At 38.6% G+C, this 19,976-nt stretch overlaps 1 protein-coding gene across 3 annotated transcripts in view; it reads left to right on the top strand.

The window, feature by feature from the left end:
* Positions 1-19,976, top strand: part of TNS3 (tensin 3) — a 424,477-nt gene that overhangs the window by 175,727 nt on the left and 228,774 nt on the right. Inside the window, exon 1 of one of the 3 annotated variants that reach the window (XM_036738322.1) lies at positions 13,281-13,298. The exons of the other annotated variants lie outside the window; for them this stretch is intronic. The gene's annotated coding sequence lies outside the window, so the exon portion shown is untranslated. Of the gene's footprint in view, positions 1-13,280; positions 13,299-19,976 lie in introns of those variants that run through there. 3 annotated transcript variants of the gene reach the window in all.

Raw genomic sequence — 19,976 nt, 5'->3', positions numbered from 1 at the left:
TTGTAAATTCCTTGAGCAGGGTCTTTGCCTCTTTTGTGTCCCTTGGTACATAGTAAGCACTTAATAAATGTTTATTGATTGAATGACATTGGGGAATTTTAGTACGAAATAAGATTTTCGAAATATAAAGGTTGCCTCTTTTTCTAAATCCTCTGCAGTTTTTTGTTTTTGATGTAATCTTCTATTTTCCCTCTATTAGTTCTTGTTACTTCTACTTATGTGTTTGATTCCTTCTCTGAGCATAGAGACATACTCATTGAGTAAAAGAGGGTCGTCGAATCATGGTTTTATTGGAAAAGACCCTTAAAAGCCATCTAATAAAATCTCATTATCTCTCTTAAGATCTCCTTGTCATGCTCAGAATGGATTTCTGAGATATATAAGAAGTCTGTTGATTGGATAAGTGAGTAACCTAATGGGAATGTGGAAATAAATAAAATATGTGCAGCCTGCTTTTTTAAATAAGGTATTTGGGGAAGTATTTTTTCCCTTCTTGTGTCAGTTTCCTTTCCTTCTTCCATCAGTCTTCTAGAGTGAGGAATTTAAAGTGTTCATTCCCTGGAGGCGCCTAGAGTATCCTGATGCATGCCTTGCATTAGCTAAATGTATCTTGAAAGCTTGAACCCTATGGCTCACTTCCATTCCTATCATAAAATGACTCTATTGTTGAAATGGATCCGATGGCAGCTTGGTGTGTCAAAGCCAAGGCACAATTAATGGGTGATGCTTACCAGGGAAAATTGTGACTTGACCTTTGTCCTGCCTCTTCTTTTTCAGCTGCTTGCCAAAACATTCCACATACCTGTGTGGTTGCCATTTTGACATCACAGTAATAAATTCTTGGTAAAATAAGTGGCAGCTTGAAGACTTCCAAGTGGCTTAAAGAAAATAAATCTAACCACAGTCTGAACTTTTGATCGCTTCATTTCCTTATGAATATATTCCTTTTTCTGCTTTCACCTTTTCTTCCTTTGTTAAAAAAATCCAGATGCCTTTTATAATTGGAATGTTTTGAGAATGGAAGTTGCTTTAATTCCTGGAGATGGTTTTTAGTTCGGGCCTGATTTAGTAGAATAAATAAATATTAAACATAGTTCTTTATATTTCCTTTATTCAAAATCATTCAATGTAGGTGGGGAATTTTTTTTAATGTTACTGCTCGCTAATGTTGCCATAAAAGATCGAATGCATTATATTAAAACCACTTGCTTTCAATAACCGTGTACCACAGTGAAAGTGTATGAAAATTTAGAGTACTTGGAGTACTTGATTTGATTCTGTATCATGATTTTTAAAAAAAGGAAAATTGCCTCTCCATCAACCTCTCATTCTCTGGCCTTCCCTCTCTACCTCTTAATTGTTTGATTAATCTTGCTGATGAACAGATCTTAAAACATTGGTCAAAAACTTCTATAGCACATCATTGCCTATTGAGTAGGTCCAAACTTATGTAGTATTTATGTCTCTCCACAGTCTGGCTTAAATCTTCCTTTGTAGTATTTTCTCCCACTGTGCCTCTTTCCATGTGCAATCCTTCTGCCAAAATAGACTACTTTTCATCTCCCCAGAAGCTCTCATCCATTCCTTTGCTCATAAAGTTCATTCTGGCTATTCTGCTTGTCTATTCACCTTCCAGACCAGTGTGCCTTTTGAATTCCTATCCATTCTTCAAAACCTGGTTAAAATGCTCTCACCATCTCCATGAAGCTGTTTCCAACTGTGGCTGGATCATTTCTCTGTCTCATAATCAGAGATAATCTATTTCTCCTCAGTACCCCTCTAGGGAAAATATTGTTACATTTTGTTTTAGAGCTATTTAACTCTCATGTTCTTTTAGACTGTAAGCTTCCTGAAGTCACCAACTGATTAATTCATCCTTGAGTCTTCTTTCAGCCCAGTACGATGCATTCTATATACCAAGCGCTTAATTTTTTCTACATACCAAATACTTAATTTTTTTTATTTTTTGAATGAATGACTAAATAAAAAAAGGAACTTAGTCACAGAAACTCACATTTCATTTCTTATATCTTTACCTAGACTTCATTCTGTTCTCATTTCAGCTTCCTTTTTGGTAACTAGAGTTTCTTCCAGGGTTCTACTCAGGTGCCACTTGTTGAGGCTAGGCACTGACTTTTTATATTGATGGAGAGAGAGCTAGACTGTGAGTTGGGAAGACCTGCATTCAAGTTATACTTCTGACTCATTGACTTGTGGCTCTGAAGGTCTAACCTTTCAACATATTAGGCAACTTTCTTACAATCTAAGTCGCAGAGAGTGTGCCTACCTGCATTGACTGAGGGAATTTCCCCATTTGGGAGTTCCTCATACCAAAGAAAGTATAGGTCTAATCTCTATTCTTCACTGTAGGCCTCTCCTACAACACAGTTTTCTGAATATGTCATATACTCAATACATGTTTGTTATTAAACTCATTCCATCTTCTATCCTAGATATACTTTAGATTGTCATGAATACGTACAGATGCTTTGGAACATTCATCTGCTTCTAGGAAACTTTAATGATTAAAATATCATGAACATAAATTAGCTACTCTTAGAATCTCTTTATTGATCAACTAATAACAAAAATTTATAAAGTACCTACTATGTACCAGGTACTCTGCTAGGTGTTAGGTAAACACAGATAAAAATGAAATAGCCTTTGCTTTCAAAATATTCTGTTGATCCACTTTCAAGGAAGACTTGGAACTATAAAATCAGAATTTTAGAGAGAGAAGGAACCTTGGAGATAGATCATCTACTCCAGGAGTTTTAAAATATTTTGATAACTTATTCAATACAATTATTTTTATTTTATGCATGTAAAGATATTTTTCTCAAGGAACTCATAGGCTTCGGCAGTCTGCCAAAAGGGTTCGTGCCACAGACACAAAAAGTTAAGAACCCCTGATCAAGACTAGCCCTTCTTGCATTTTATAAACGTGGCTTTTAAAACCCAGTGAGCTGGTGGGAAAGCTGTGTCTAAAACCCTTGTCTGTCCACAATCCATCTGTACTTTCCACTATGACCACACTGATCCTGTAATATTTATATTACTCTATTTTTTATCACCTCCATGTGCTTTCAACAACGAGTATTTGTCAAACAAATGAGTAAATGAACGAATGGACAGTATTCATTGTGGTCAAGCATTTTAAGCAGCTTGGGGGAAGACCGGTATTTAAATCTCACTTATGCCGTCAACCAGCTATTCAACATTTTCACTAACTTTTCTTGACTTCATTTTCTCCATCATATCTAAGGTGTTTTTTTAAGAGAACTTCATTAAGAACCTACCATGTACAAAGCAATGTGCTAGATTCTAGGCTTACTAAGAAAGACATGACAAAGACCTTATCCACACAGAGTTTGTACTCTTTTGGGGTGGGGTATGGAGCAGAAAGTTAGTATGGCATCATGTAGAGATTTGTTCTTCGTTTAATAAACTCTTATTTTTCTACATAATTTCTGATCCCTTCTAGCTCTAGAATGCTGCAATTTTCTAACTTTTTCAAGTTACTGGGGTACGGGATGCTTGTAGGAAATATTTGTGTTAGACCACTGAACATTACTTTGGTCACTTAAAAGAATTAGTGGTATTGTACTCCATTTGGAGAGTTCCCCTGTAAGAAAAAATGCAGTCTTTCCAAACAGATGAATTAATTGGTAATTTTGTTTATTCTAACTTCAAGGTATAACAGATGCAGCCTTGCTTTCAATTATTATAGCTAATTCCTCTAATGAATTTATAATGTAATTAGAGTAAAAAGACATAAATATGTACTCCATTTAGGTAATGCATCTGTTGTGTAGGGCAAGGTACAGTATTATACTTGCTAAAAAGTCCTTATATCCTAGGAAGAACGGGGCCTTATTTAAGGGAAATGATACTTAATTCATTAATTTGAATTTCTATGTTTTTTAAAAAAATTATTTTCTTAGCTCTAGTGATTGAATGGCAGCTAAGTGGTACAGTGAAGAAAGTGCTGGGCTTGGAGTACTGAAGACTCATCTTCTGGAGTTTAAATGTGGCCTCAGACAGTTACTAGCTGTGTGACCCTGAGCAAGTCATTTAACCCTATTTGCCTCGCTTGACCATCTATCAAATTAGCCGGAGAAGGAAATGACAAACCACTCCACATATTTGCTGTGAAAATCCCAAATGGGGTCACAAAGAGTCGGGCATGAATGAAAAAAAAACTGAACAGTGATAAAAGTCATTGGATAATCATCTTGGCACACATGGTTAAGATGGATTAGCTCTCAAAACATATGGGGGCATGCACTTGTCCATAGGTATTCACAAAAATAGCAATGATAATAACAGTTATCATTTATATAGCTCTTGCTGTACGCCAGGCACTGTGCTAAGTGCTTTACAGTTATTATCTTATTTGATCCTTAATGACAGTCCTGGAGGTTGGATGCTAAGATTATCTCCATTTTACAGATGAGGAAGCCATAAGAGGTGAATAATTAGATCGTTTCCAAGTTTGTCATTTGGTTCTATTTTGTTTGAGTGGTTGCCGTAGTAGTCTCCCAATGAATGCCTTGTCTAGAAGAAATGGCAGGTCTGATGACGGAACTGTCACATCATCTCTCCCTAGTTTTCCATTTCAGCCTGGTATTTCGTCATGACAATGCACCCGTAACTACTTGCCTTTAGGTCACATCCTGCATTTAGGCATTGGAGTATTGGCCTCTGGGAAGATTGTCTTTTCAGCAGTGCTAAAGTGTAGTCTGTTCAGGGCACAGATGACTCAGAACCTACTAAATCTGCCAAGAAGTTGACAGAGGACAATGTTACATTGGTGATGGGAAGCCCTTGTGTCTAGACCAAATTTTAAGTTGTTTCACACTATCTTTTGGTTTCCATGAGTCAGCTACCTACATACCTAGCAAGAGGAGATGAATTAAAGGAATTTCCATAGTCTGTATTGTAGTCTTGGACAGCTAAACCTTAAGATAGAAGGCATCTCTAGCTCTATATTGTTTTATTTTCTCATTCTTAGCTGTCACATGTTCTCTTACATCATCTGAACCTGATTCAGTGTTGAGAAGAATTTCTCAAGGAGAAGTTAATTGCTATTGAAGGAGGGCTCAGTGTTCTGTTAGTTACATTCTTTGGTGTTTGTAACTATGGGTAAGCTTAGGTTAGAATAATGGAGAGGGATGGTGGGGTAGGGCCTGAAATGTTGAATTCAGAGTCAGGAATATGGGTTCAGATATCGCCTTACTAGCTCTGCGAACATGCACAACTCAGTTTCCATATCTGTCAAGTAGAGTTAAGGAATAGAATCTATCTCCCCCAGGTAGATGATCAAATAATGTAGAAGGCAGAAAATCAAACGAATGAGTTACATATTTCAAACACTCTGCGTACTTAAAGTGCTATATAAATATTAGCTATTATGGTTATTACTAACATTTATATTATATATTATATTTATATAACATTTTATAGGTTTTTAAACTTCACAAAATACCACTTATTGGTTGCTCCATTATTATGGAATATAAATCTCTTTTTAATTATGAATGCCATGAGTAAAGGGGTCTAACCATAGGATGTGATTTTTCTAAGAGCATTTAGTGCTAGTTAGTGACAGAGCAGAAACTAAAATCAAAATATCCTGACTTCTTGTCCACTTCCTTTTCCTACCTGGTTCATATATTTACTGTGAGAAAAGGACTTGTGTGCTGTAAGAAATGATGAGCTGGCGGATTTTAGAAAACAATGGAAAGACTTGCATGAAATACTGAAGAGTGAAGTGAGCAGGACCAAGAGATCATTGTATACAGTAAGAGCAGTATTGTTCAAAGAACAACTATGAATGACCTAGTTATTCTGAGTATTAGAAGTACTCAAATCAGCTGTAAAGGACTGGCTTAGGGAATTCCTAGGTTGGTACCTACTTTGCAACCCATAGCCTTAGAAAGTTGCCTGGGACGCTGAGAGGTTAATTGACTTGCCCAGGGTCACACAGCTAGTCTTTGTTAGAGGCAGAACTGGGTTCCAGGTCTTCCTTCCTGAGCCCAGCTTTCTTTTCATAGCATCATATAGCTTCTGGAGGCCACATAGCAGGACCAGTGGCATTTGATGGGGAAACTGAGGGAGACAAAGGTTAAATGAGGATGATGAAAACACCTCTATCCCAAGGTTTTTTGTGAGGATTTAAAATGTTTGTAAAGTGCTTTGAAATCCTTGAGGTACTACAAAATGCTAACTGTTATCTTTAGCTGTATAGCACTTTAAGTTTGTAAAGGGGCTATACATGTTAACTACCCTATCAGGTAGGTGCTGTCATTATACGCATTTTACAGGTGAGGAAACCGAATCAGAGAGAGCTTAAGTGACATACCCAGGGTCAAATAGTTGGTATCTGAGACTGGATTTGAACATAGGACTTCCAGACCATATACCAAGTTGGCAAAAATTTCATGTTAAAGAATATCCTTAGGGAACTCTCATCCTGGGGAAGTTTATATGCCATATAACATGACACTATTAGCAATGATCCTTGATAGGACCATCTAGAAGTGACATTCTGGACAATCCAAAAATGTATCTGGTATTGGCAATGGAGAGGTGGGCACCTAAAAAGGAGCCTTCCTTGTGAGGCCCTTGAGAAAGGTAAGTAGTGTTTTCAGGCAAGTCTGGTCCTGTCACCTCTATTTTTTTTCTTGGCAGCCGCTTCATGGCAAGGGAGGCAAGTACGCACTTAGCAGCTCCAATTCACTGGGACTCACTGCTCCCTCTTACCATATCCTAAGAATCCAAGTAGGCATGTTGGTGGGTGAAGAGATGTAGTGGCCTTAAAGGTATGCCCAGATCATGGCAGATCCTGACAGAGTTGAGTGAATTGCTTAATTTAAGTGAATTAGCTAGGGAGTTGCAATTTTTTAGGTTACCCGCCAACCTACTTATTTCTTTTTTTTTTTTAAATAACATTCTTTGTACATCTTAAAACTCAAATGGGAAGGGAATAAACATATATTATAATACACACACACACACACACACACATATATATATATATATATATATAGTGCCTACTATGTGTGGGGAGCAGCTGGGTGGGGCAGTGGGGCAGCAAATCACTCCATTATTTCTGGCAAGAAAACTCCAAATGGGATCACTAAGATTTGGATGCAGCTGAAACTTGACAAGAACAACAGTGTGCATTTTGCAGATGTTATTATGAAATAATTCTCATAAGAACCCTGTGAGGTAGGTGCCATTATTATCCCTATTTTATACTTAAGGAAACTGAGGCAAACAGAGGTTGAGTGACTTGCCCAGAGTCACAGTCAGTAAATACTCGAGGCCATATTTGAACTTACTGACTCCAGTCCCAGTGCTCTCTCCACTGTGCCATGAAGATGCCATACTATATAATATGAGCTATTTTAACTGTCATGACCTTAAATTCCTTTGAATGTTCTGTGAATGAGACGTGGGACACCAGATGATGGAGCCGTTGTCAAGTATTTGAAGGCCTGTTCTATATGTGGGAGATAAGACTCAGAGAGTAGAACTAAGAAGTATGGGTGGAAAGTTGCATAGAATTTAGGTTTGATGGAATCCTCTTCAGCTATTGCTTAGATTGTATTGCAGTAGCTACTTAATTACCCTCCTTGCCTCAAGTCCCTCTGCCCTCCTTTCTCTTGTCTAGGTACCTAGATGATTTCTATGGTATTTTTTTATTTTGAATGGTCTATGATTCCTTGGTGCATTTTCAAAATGGCAGCCATCTATAGGAGGAAGAGTGAAAATTTCTTTTATGACATATTTTCTCTGGGAGTGCATTATTGCCTATTCACTTACTTGTTCTCAACTAAGAAGTGATTTCCCTAATGTTTTCTGGCTTATATTACCACCTCAACATATACTGCATTCAGTAAAGACAGAAGTCTGTTCACATTTGAGTTAATCTGTAATGGGGTCTAGTTATGATTTTTTAATAATACTATCATGTTGTCCTCATATCACCTCATTTAATATGTGCAGAGTATTTATGGGCTAAAAGTTTCCAGCTATCTCTTCAAGGGGAAGGAAAATATCCATTAATACATTAACTTTTGTAGCTTAAATATTGACCAGCCAGTCCTGTGACTGCCTCATTATGGAGCCATCAGCTCAAAGTTATTCACTGTTTTCTGTTTCTCAGAAAAAAAAAGAAAGGCCCCCCCCCCCCCCCCCCCCCCCCCCCCCCCCCGCCGCCGCATTCATTGACACACAATTCCACATCCTGTTCTCTCAGCCAGAGCTGCAGCTGGGATTCCACAAAGCCTGGGAGTTTTCATTACTGTTTAAAATGTCACCCAGGGCATGAGTCTGTTCTCAACAGGCTATGAACTAGCCTCGTCTGCCTTGGCTAAGTTTTAGAGAGCTCATTCTGTGCTCAGGAACTTGTAGAGAAGAGATTGATCCCTAGGGCATCTAGATAAGGGTGCTAGGAATCAGTGGGAAAGGGGAGGAAGAGCATTATGCTAAGTGGCCTTACACCATAGGTCAGCATGTAACTAGAGAAAGACTAAAGCCCACATTCTTTTCCTGGAATTCATCAAGTTCTTAAGCACTACTGTCACTTTAGGGGTCATTTGGTCTTCCTGGTTCCTTTGGGAAAGCAATCAATCAATTGACATACATTTATTAAATGTCTGCTGTGTACAGGGTAGTGGTACAGGGGAGGAGGATACCTACCCACTAAGGTATTAGAATAGTTTCCTGGAGAAGATCACATTTGAGGTGAAGGTGGGATGGATGAAGGTAGTATACCACTTCCTTCCCCTCCTCCCCATGGCTCAATATCTTCCCCCCTCCAGACTTCACAGGGTTCTTCACTGGGTACTTTGTAATATAATGTACACTGATATTATTGTTGTTGGAGCTGTCAGTGTTGGTATCTTCTCCTTCAATCACAGGATCATAGATTAAGAGCTAGGTTATGTGTGGTAGTGGGGGGAATTTTAGCAGTTATCTAGTGTGGTTCCCTCATATTGCAGATAAGGAAATTGATGCTTCAAAAGGTTAATTGATTTGCCCACTTTCACACAGATAGTAAGTTGCAGAACTGAGATTGTGGTGGGAAATGTTATGATTCCATTCCTTCAAGTCCATGTCAACTAGATTGTCCGCTTCTGGACAGCAGGGAACCTCTTTTATTAAACATCACATTGTCCCTGGTGCTGATTCTGTTAGTTTTTTACACCATAGACATCTAAGAAATGTTTGATTTATTGGTATTGTTGAGATTACAGAGGGGTGTCCTTTCATGGAACATGAAGAAAAACTTTATCTCAGTTAAAACCATCCAAAAATGGAAAGTTCTCCCTCCAGGACTTTTCTTATCACTAGAGGTCCTTAAGCAGTAGCTAGAGGACCACTTGTTAGAGATAATGTAGACGCCATTTATGGTTCTGATGTGTAATTAATTATATGATTTCTGAGTTCTCTTCTAACTTTTAAGATTCAAAGACATTCTATAGAACTTGTGTTCTCTATTCATTATAGTAGCTTTGTTTTTTCTGTTATTCTTAACATTTTGTGTGTGTAGTCCTTTTAGCCAGATTGTAAATTCATTAGGGTCAGGCCCCTTTTGTTATCTAGTTTGCTGGGTTACCTTTTGTTACCTAGTGTGTTAGTATAGTGCTGGGCACATAGTAGATACTAGTGTGGGCCAACATTTGTTGAACTGAATTATTAAATTGAATTGGTTTATGCATTGTATCAACAAATTCCCCAGCTAGAGGAAGGTCATGTTCCCTGAAAAGCATGGATTTTGTTTACAAAATTGTATTAGTTTAAGGTTAAATGTGTAGTATCTGCTGGTGTTGGGCTAGGCTCTGGGCAAAGAAATAACAACAAACAGAAACGAAAGCTCCTGTCTTCAAAAAGTTTAAGTTCTTCTAGTGAGATGTAACAGGTACCCAGGTAAGGGTAGTAATAAGCTGGAGAGATACAGAGAATAGTGCTAAAGGAGCATTTGAAGGAGAGAGCAATAAGAATGGGAGAGTGAGCTAGGGAAGAAGACTTCATTTAGGAGGTGGCAACCAAACTGAGCCTTGAAGGAAGGCCAACATTTCAAAAGAAGCAGAGGTGGAAAGAATAGAGTGAAGGTACGCCAGGAGGCCTATATAAATGCAACAAGGCAGGAGATGGAAAGTCAAGTTCACTGACTACATAGTCCCAATTTGGAAGGCACAGAGAGTGCACAAAGAGGAGTAAGGTGAGATGAGGGGGGGTAATGGTATATTGCAGTATATCTTCTAGAATCTTAAATGCTGGACTAAGGAGCTTGCATTTTGTCTTTGAAGTAATAGAGAGCTATTGAATGTTATTGAGTAGGGGATTGGAATGGTCGGATATGTGACTTAGAAGATGATTTTTCAGAGTTGGGAAGGATGTTTTGGATAGTGGAGAGATGGGAAGCAGGGAGACCATTTATAAGAACAAACTGTGCAAGATGTGACCTGGATCAGAACTGGGATTATGATCATGTAAGAGCATAGAATAGTGTTATGGAGGTAAAATTGGCAAGAGCTGGCAACTGATTGGATGTAGGGTGGGTGGGGAGGAAGAGGGGAAAGTCAAACATGGCTCCAGGGTTAGAGATCTGGCTAGCTAGGAGTCTGGTAGTGCCTATACCTGAAGCAGATAAGTTTGGGGTAGGGTAGGTTATGGGGAAGATACTCAGACCTTGAGTATAACATATCAGCAGGATATCTAGGGGAGTATATCCATAAGTTAGTTAGAAATGCAAATTTGACAGAGAGATTTGAACTGAACACACACACACACAAGCTGGCGGGAGGGGTCGAGTGAATGATTCTTAGAGGTTAGGGGAGATGGATGGCTGCCATTCCTAGGTAGTGAGGGGCATGTCATTATGGAGGGAAAGATGCTAGTGAGCAAAATGATTGATGGCCCAGGCTCCCAGAAGGGATGGAAAAGAAAGAGGGTTTGTGCCTTAGCAGATGGGAGCTAGTATCACAGGGCAAGTAAAAACATTAATTAATTGATTAATTAATTAATTAAGCAAGTGAAAAAACATTAATCTTCTAGATGAAGAACCAGTGAATGTTGAGTTGATTGGAGCAGAGAGATACAGCCTCTCAGTGGAGATGGTAGTCCGGAGACTTGTATGATGATAATAGAGGATTTGGAACTCTGGGAAGCCATTTTTCTTTCCTGTCCCTCATAGTCCTTCTGAGGAGCCTGTGCTAAGACTGGGACCGGGGAATGTCAGGCGGTGTCTTCTTTCTTATTGGTGGCCATTAGTCTCTTAGGTTTTATGGTGAAGGAACATGGAGGAGGTCTCGATGTCATTGATGGAATGGAGAATGGTTCATGATGGAGATCCCACCTTCCTGAGACTTTCATGGGTCTTTGGTTATATTTTCTTGATCCAGTATTTTGACTACATTATTTAAGAGTGTGAGACTATAGGATTTAAATTTTTTTTTTCATATTTTGTTCTTTTCCAGATACACTTAGAAAACTCCAGATGGCCTTCAAAAAAAAAAGAGAGAGAACTAGGGAGATGACTATGTTATCCTTGAAAAAGTAAACATTTCTCTTCATCCCACACTTCCCATACTTAACTGGCAGCAAATGTACATTTTTAACTTCCCTTAGGGGAGAGGTCAAAGAACAGAAAGTGTTGGGGGGAGGTTTTCACAAGGAAAGTGAGGTTTTTTGGTTTTTCTGATCATAGCTTGGCCGTTGAATTCTTTCAGTTACAAAGATGGTCATTACACTGACCAAAACAAAGCAAAACACAACATGATTGTTATATTAAAGCTACCACTTTAAGTTGGCTCTTTCTTTAAATTATTCTGTGATAGTTATTTCAAAACAACTTTGGGATTTTTGGGGGCAGACATATCTCTCTTTAGTTCTTTCCCTATTATTCTTCTTAGTTCCATGGTTTCATACTAGTCAGAGACTTCCAAGATGGCCCATTGTAGGTGACAGCCATTGAAAGACCACTGTGCTTAGCTAACGTTTATATAGGCTTTCAGCTTTACAATATATTTTACCTGCACTATCTGTCTTACTTGATCCTCATACCAATCCTATGAGGTAGATGCTATCATTGTCTTCATTTTTCCCTATGAAGAAGCTGAATCTAAGAAAGAGTAAGTGGCTTGCCTAGCATCACATAGCTAGTATTTGAGGCAAGATGAAATTCAAGTCTCCCTTACTCCAGGTCCCACAGATGTGTCTCATGTAGTCAGAAGATGTGAGATTGAATCTGGGTCATGCTTTCTGCTAGTTGGCTGACCTTGTACATGCCACTATGAGCCTCAGTTTCTCTTTCTTGTGAAATGAAGAGGCTGGACAAGATTACCACTACAGTTCTTTAATTTCCAAATACTGTGATCTGTAAAGTGGGCATCGTAGTGTTTACATGTGGCCTGTTTCACAGAGCTGTCATGAAAAAGGCACCTTGTAATCTGAAATGTTATGTAATTGTGAGCTTTTTATAATTAGGTAATTCAAAAATATTATGTACTTGTAGGTAAAAGGCAGGGGCAGCTAGGTGGTTCAGTGGATAGAGTACTGGCCCTGGAGTCGGGAAGATCCATCTTCCTGAGTTCAAATCCAGTCTCAGGCACTAGCTCTGTGACGCTGGACAAGTCACTTAACCCTGTTTGCCTCAGTTTCCTCATTGATAAAATGAGCTAGAAGAAAGAAATGGCAAACCACTTCAGTATTTTTGCCAAGAAAACCCCAAAGGGTCATGAAGGGTCTGACATGACTGAAGAATGACTGAACAGCATGGATAAAAGGCACCGTTAATATGATTCTTTACAAAACTGTCCCTGTTCAGTTACTTGTAGGCATGGATACACTGGATCAGAAAATCTTTCATGGGATCAGAGATTTAGAACTGGAAGGAGGACCTTGTAGGTCAGCTATTCAAACCTATCCTCTTTACAGCTGAGGGAACTGAGGCTTTGGGACGTTAAGTCACTTGCTCATAGCTATTAAGTGTCTGATGAACGATTTGAACTCAAGTCTTTCCTGGCTTTAAGTTTAGCACACTCCACTGCACCAAGCCACCTCTCCTAAGACCCAGGGACCCTTTTCCCCTTATTGTTTTTTATGGTTTTATATTTGTATTAGCCTGGAAATTTATCTGTAATTAAATTTTCTGTGATTTTTAAGTTAGGATTGATTTTTTTTCCATTCCTTTTTTCTAAGGATATGTTTTATGCCTCAGTGTAATCATATGAATCAGAAAAGAAAGAAACGTGGCCTTGTTCAGAATCGATCAATACTGAGAAGTAAGTAGGAGCAGTCTGTGGGCTTGGGGCAATGACCAGGTTTATGGTTTCAAGAACAAGACAGGTGTTGTTCTCCTCAGAAGAGAGTACAGACCACACATCCCTGGTTCTTAACTCCTAAGCTGTGAACAGGCAGCTGAAAAAAAAATTGGACAGTCCTAAAAGCTGCTCATTCATCACACAAATGGGCTTAGAGAGTGGCAGGCTTCTGTTTATTGAAGGACAACCAGTTGCCAGCTTCCTGATTTCACAGGTTAGATTATGAGGGAGTCTGCTCTTTGCCAGTTAAATTCAGAATTACCTGTTTGACCTCTGAAGAACACAGCTGGAGAGAGAGAGAGAGAGAGAGAGAGAGAGAGAGAGAGAGAGAGAGAGAGAGAACGCAGAAAAGTAGCATTGACCTTCTAAATTTATACTAAGTCTCCAAAGAGCTGTGAAAATGGCAGTGCCATATTTTGGAGGGTATCATATGAAAAGCTTTTAATATTCCTCATTGGGTCTTGCCATTTTAAGTAGAATTGACGCCTTATATACCTTCATAGCCATGACTATAGGGCCCTTTACTTGGGGGGAGAGGAGGCTATAAATTATTTCGATGTCATGCTTGAAGATTTCAGGAGTAATCTGAGCGGGCATGGTCAGTGGAGCTCTTCAGGAAGCCTTCTGATTCCTACAATGCCAATTTTCCCCCCAATGATCTGAATAATGAAATAGGGGGGAGGTTGAAGTTTACTAATGATGTCTTGAAGGAGAAAGGCAAAAGGCTACTTGCAAATTAAAATAGTTATAGTAACTTATATTTACCTAATGCCTTTGCAGTTTTATAAAGTGCTACAAAGCAGGCAGTAAAAGTGTCATTATCCAGTCTTTAATCCTAATGTAAAATGTTCATAATTCAGCGTGGGTGGAGCACTGGACTTGGAGTGAGGGAGCCCTGAGTTCAAACCCTGACTCAGGCTCATACTTGCCTCTGTGACCCCGGGCTAGTTATTTCAGCCTCAGTTTCCTCATTTGTTAAATGGAGAAAGATAATAATACTCACCTGCTAGGGTTGTTGTGAACATAAAATGAGGCCGTATTTATAAGGTGCTTGGCAAATCTCGAAGCGCCGTACAAGCGTGTCATTATTATTCCTGCCAGGCTCCACTACATACTCCATGAATCTTCCCCGCCCTCCCCAGGTGAAAGAATCCTTTTCTTCCTCAGATCCTCACGGTGTATTTTATTTGCCGCTCTCTTTGCACCTTGCCTTCCCTCCTTCCTTTCTGCCACCCTTGTATTGTACTTGCAACAGAGATCTGGAGATGAGATGAGCCGTGACAGTCACCCAGTCCAACTCTCTCCTTTTGTAGATGAGGAAAGTGAGGGACCAAGGTGAAGTCATTTGCCTGAGATCAACGGTGGGGGGAAGGGGGAGTAGTGAGTGGCAAAAGTCAGGATTTGAACCTAGGCCTCCTGACTCCCAAGTCAGCGCTCTGCTCACCATCCTTCATATCTCTTTTTCTCAACCTCTTCGGATCTAAGGACGATGTAATTTCCTTTAAGGAAACTAGTTTTTTTTAGCCTTTGCATTTAAAGGCCCCAGCACAATGTCTTAAACATTTCTTTTTTTGGGAGGAGGGAAGGCAAGGCAGTTGGGCTAAGTGACTTGTCCAAGGTCACACAGACAGTGTCAAGTGTCTGAGGCTGGATCCTGATTCCAGGGCTGGTGCTCCATCCACTGCGCCGCCTAGCTGTCCCTAAACATCTTAATAAAATTTTCACAAATGTGGAAGTGGGATCTGAGAGAAGTTAAGTGATTTCCTCAAGGTCGTAGAGTTCAGCCTAATTGGAACCCAGGTCTTTTTTATTTATTTATTTTATTCTGAACTTAAGAAACAAAACAACCATTTCCATAACATAATGAAATAGAAAAAAAAAGGATTATTGCACATGAAACTGCAAATCTATTACAACTTGCTATTCCTTTTAAATACATAATACTTTCTTTTTTTCTTTTTTTTTCCTTTATTTTCTCCCCCTCCCCCCCACCGTAGAGATGGCTACCATTAGACACAAATAGGTGTGTGTGTGTGTGTGTGTGTGTATCTGTATATATTATATATATATATATATACACATATATATGTAAAACCATTCTATAGATCTATTTATTAGTTCCTTTTTTGAATGCAGTTGGTGTCTTTCCTTATAGGTCCTTTGTAGGTATTTACAATAGTGAAAATGACATAGTTGCTCCAAGTTCTTAAAACAGTAATGCTGTTAATATACACAGTGCTCTCCTGGCTCTGCACGTTTTACTCTTCATTATTTCATTCAAGTCTATCCATGTTTTCCTAAAATCGAGTTCATCATTTCTTACAGCACAGCAGGGTTTCATCGCAGTCATATACTGTGCACGTTCAGCCAGGTCTTCTTACTGCATGTTATAGATTCTTATCCATTACTCTATTCTAGGCTAAGCCCATTATGGCCTCGCTGTTGGGGGATAAAGCTCACTCTGCTCTAACTCTGATGGTAATAGATAGGGATCATAGCACATCATAGGTTGGAGAGCTGGACCTCTGTATTCTTCTAGTCGAACCTTCTCTTTTATTTTTAATATGAAAGAACTGAGACAGAGTAAAGTATGTTATCTGTGTTGTCAGTGTTTCAGTTAACAGCATTGGCTTCGCCACATCCAAGTTGCTTTGTCTATGGGAATATGATTTGGACTAGCCTGTATATCACTACCCAGACGCCTATGGTGACTGACACTCTTAAGGCCCCAGGACTCTGAGAAGTTGGGCACATTCTTGGTGGCTTCCATCCAAACTTCCTTGTGGCTCCTGACCTAAAGATTATCTATGATTAAGAAATGAATAAATCAGGCATCGCTATCTGTTTATTGAACACTTATTATTTTCGCATTTTGTGCCCAGCACTTTGAGAGAAAGAAAGGAATTTAATTGAACCGTCATTATGAGTCTATGATAGGCAGAGTTCCATGCTAAACTCTTGGGAAACAAAGATGGAAAAAAACCAACAATTTTTGGTCTCAAGGGACTTTAATTTATTCACGTATGTAAGCAACTCCAAAAGAAATTAGAATATAGAATATTAGTGCTTACGAATTGTGAGCCAGGAAGGCCTTGAGGATATTCCTTTAGTAGTTGTATGAAGATTGGATTGGGAAGTGAAAAGTCTAAAGGCAGATGGTTGTTATTCAGTCATTTCATTTGTGTGCTGACTCTTTGTGACCCCATTTGGGATTTTCATTGTATAAGGCAAGGCTTGAACTTCTGTCTTTCATTACTCCAAATCCATATAACTTTGGGCTTCTTCCTTTCAATATTTTTATTAATAATTTAGGTGAATGAATAGGTCACGTGCTTATCAGATTTGCAGATGGCATGAATCTGGGGCATGTTGGATGACAGAATCAAAATCCATAAAAGTCCTCAACAAGTTAAATTGATGGACACATGGGATAAAATTTAATGTAGATAAATGTATATTTGCTTTGGATTAGGGTAGAAGAATCAACATCACAATTACAAGATTAGGGAGCTCAAGCAGACAACCGTTCAGAAGTAGATCTCAGGAAGGCAACATCATCATGAGTGTTGAATATATAATTTTGCCAAAAAATATAATTTGATCTTAGGCTAGCTTAAGAGAAATATTAGTCACTAGAATAATGGATATTCTGTTTTTGATGCATCCTTTCTTAGTTAGATGATATTTAGATTATTGTGTTTTATATCACATTTTCAAGAAGGACATTGATAAGCTGGAACTGGTTCAGAAAGAAATGGTGATGATGAGGGGACTATAAATAATGCCCCAGGAGGACTGGGTAAAGAAATTGTGGGTGGTGAGTTTATTCGTTGTTCATTCCTACTTTCTGTAACCCCATTTTAGGGTGTTCTTGGCAAAGATACCGGAGTGGTTTGCCATTTGCTTCTCCAGCTCATTTTATAGCTAAGGAACTGAGGCAAGCAAGGTTAAGTGACTTGCCCAGGGTCACACAGCTAGTAAGTGTCTGAGGCTGGATTTGAACTCACGAAGATGAGTCTTCATGATTCAAAGCCTAGTAGTGTTCTATCCATTATGCCACCTAGCTGGCTGGCCTTTGAGGCAGTAGCAAGGACAATTTATGTGGGATGCAATGGCTACCTTCAAGCATTTGAAAGGCAGTTATGTAAAAGAAAGATTAAATCTGTTCTACTTAGACCCACAGGGCAGATCACTAGAGTACTTGATGGAAGTTGCTCAGAGTGAGGTTTCAGTTCAATGGAAAAGAAAACTTATTAATAAATAGAGTAATCAGAGATGAAATGGGCTTTCTTTCTGTTGATTCCTCATTACTAAAGGTTTTTCGAGCCAAAGCATGGTTATCACTTACAGAGATTACACAAGATATTCTTGGTCCAATATGAACTGTATAGTCTCTGAAGGCCTTTCTATCTATGAAAAGACATCATCTTCTAAGTTAGACCTGAAGTTGTAGACAATGCTGACCTTTTCCCCAGCAGAGGGTTAAATTCTTTGAAGTCAGAGACTGTTTTCATCTTTGTCTTTGTAGCCTGGCATTTCGTGCCCAGGGTGACTGTTTGGCCAGCATCTAGTCACCACTTAAGAAATGTTTATTTAATTAAATTGAGCCATTGGAAGGTATGGAACAGTGAAAGGATGATTTAAAATTGTTCGAGGAAGATTAGTCAAGTGGTGGTATACAGATTAGATTCTAGTAGAAAAAGACTTACTAGCCAGCAGACTTTTACCAGAATTGAATCCTTAGGTGAGGGGTTTCTGTATGATGATCGTAACAGGAGTGGAGTGGAAGAGAGTCATTCTGAGAGCAGTTTTGAAGGAAGAATATAATGTTACTAGAAAAGAAAAACACAGTACTGTGCTGGATTAGAAATAGCATACAAAATGGAAGAATGAGAAGATCATTTTGCTCCTCTAATGGGCGTTGGTTAGGCTTTTATTAAGAAAGCTAGGTGGTGCAGTGGATAGAGCACAGGGCTTGGAATTATGAAAACTCATGTTCATGAGTTCAGACCTGGCCTCAGACACTTACTAGCTGCGTGACCTTGGGCAAGTCACTTAACCTTGTTTGCGTCAGTTTTCTCATCTATAAAATGAACTGGAGAAGGAAATGGCAAACCACTCCAGTATCTTGCCAAGAAAAACCCAAATGGGGTCAAGAACTTCTGGAGTCTGAAGTGACTGAGCAGCAACAACAGGTTCTTATTAGAGCCTCTTAAGTTCTGGAATTGGTTCTTAAAGCTATGAGAAGATTTGGAGAGAATTCAAAGAAGAGCCACGGAAATGATTAAAAAGATGGAAATTGTGACTTATGGGAGGAAAAGTTAGAGGAATTGTGATTACCCTAGAGATGATTAGATTGATGGGTAATAAATGTTGAATTGAACTAAGGATTTTTGAAGTGTGTGAAGGATTATTAATGAGAGATGAGGAACAGAAGTTTGTCATTTCTACTTTGGACTGGGGAAAAAAATCCATCACTGTGATTACAGGAGAAAAGGTATACAAACCACTGGATTGGGTTCCGAAGAGAGGTTGTGGAATATAGCTATTTAAGGCTATTTATCTGTTTGGGATATTTTAGTAGCAAGATCTACTAGCATGGCAGTTGAATCTGACCAGGTATGCACTACTCTGCTTCTCTCTTTCCTTGTCTATCTGTGAAGAGGAGGGAAGTATGTTTCCTCCTCTAGTATTTTCTAGTGCAAGATGGATCATTATAGACAATTAAAGTTCTCTCATCTCTCTAAGGGTTGTTTTCATTTACATCATTGTAGTTGCCCTGTAGTTTTTTTTCCCCCTACTTCTATATACTTTGGTCCAGACCAAATTTTTTTCCCACCAATTCTAGCCAACACCATTTTCAGAGTTTGGGTGTTATAATTTAAATAGGATAGCAGGTATGGGTCATTTAAGTTGACGAGTAAGATTTATTCTTAATTATTCTAACATTTAAGAACCTAGCAGTAGAAACCTGAGCAGAAATTTTTAAATCACGTTTAGTTGACCATTCTTTATCATTTCTTGCATTAGTCCTTATTAGAATATTATAATACTCCATTAGGCAGATATTTCTTTTTCAGAGTCATACTGACTTCTGTTTGGTAAAAACAGATCCTAATATACATGAAATCAACAAGACTTCAGGACTGTTATAGAAAAGCATTTACTCATTCATCTGTTCATTGTCCTTTTATTCTAAGGAATGGTTTCATTGTAGGTTGCAAGGCTTTGTATTTGGTTCTTGAGTCTTCTTCCTGTGCTATATTCCTGGTGATCCTAACTACACTCATGACTTCAATGATCAATTCTTACAAATCACCTCCAAAGAAAGAGTTGAGCTCTCTCCTGAATACTACTTTTTTCATCTCTATCCTTCTTTCCTAACTATTTTTTTTGCTATATCAGTATTTGCTGATATTTTGCTGTAATTGTACTTGAAAATTAACATGCCCAATTTCAAATTCAGTTTCTTCTTCAAATGCTGTTATATGTCAAGCCACTTTGTACATAGCAACATGCTATGTAAATATTATCTATTTTTATGTAAACTCCCAAACCAGCTCCTAATTCTGATTTCACTGTCACTGACATTTCAGTCCTAGACATATGCTTAGTATTGAAATCTTAGGGCCATCTTTG

This window comes from Trichosurus vulpecula, chromosome 9, assembly GCF_011100635.1.
Source record: "Trichosurus vulpecula isolate mTriVul1 chromosome 9, mTriVul1.pri, whole genome shotgun sequence".
Taxonomy (NCBI): Eukaryota; Metazoa; Chordata; class Mammalia; order Diprotodontia; family Phalangeridae; genus Trichosurus; species Trichosurus vulpecula.
Note: the sequence above shows the minus strand (reverse complement) of the source record. Positions and strands in the feature narration are given on the sequence as shown.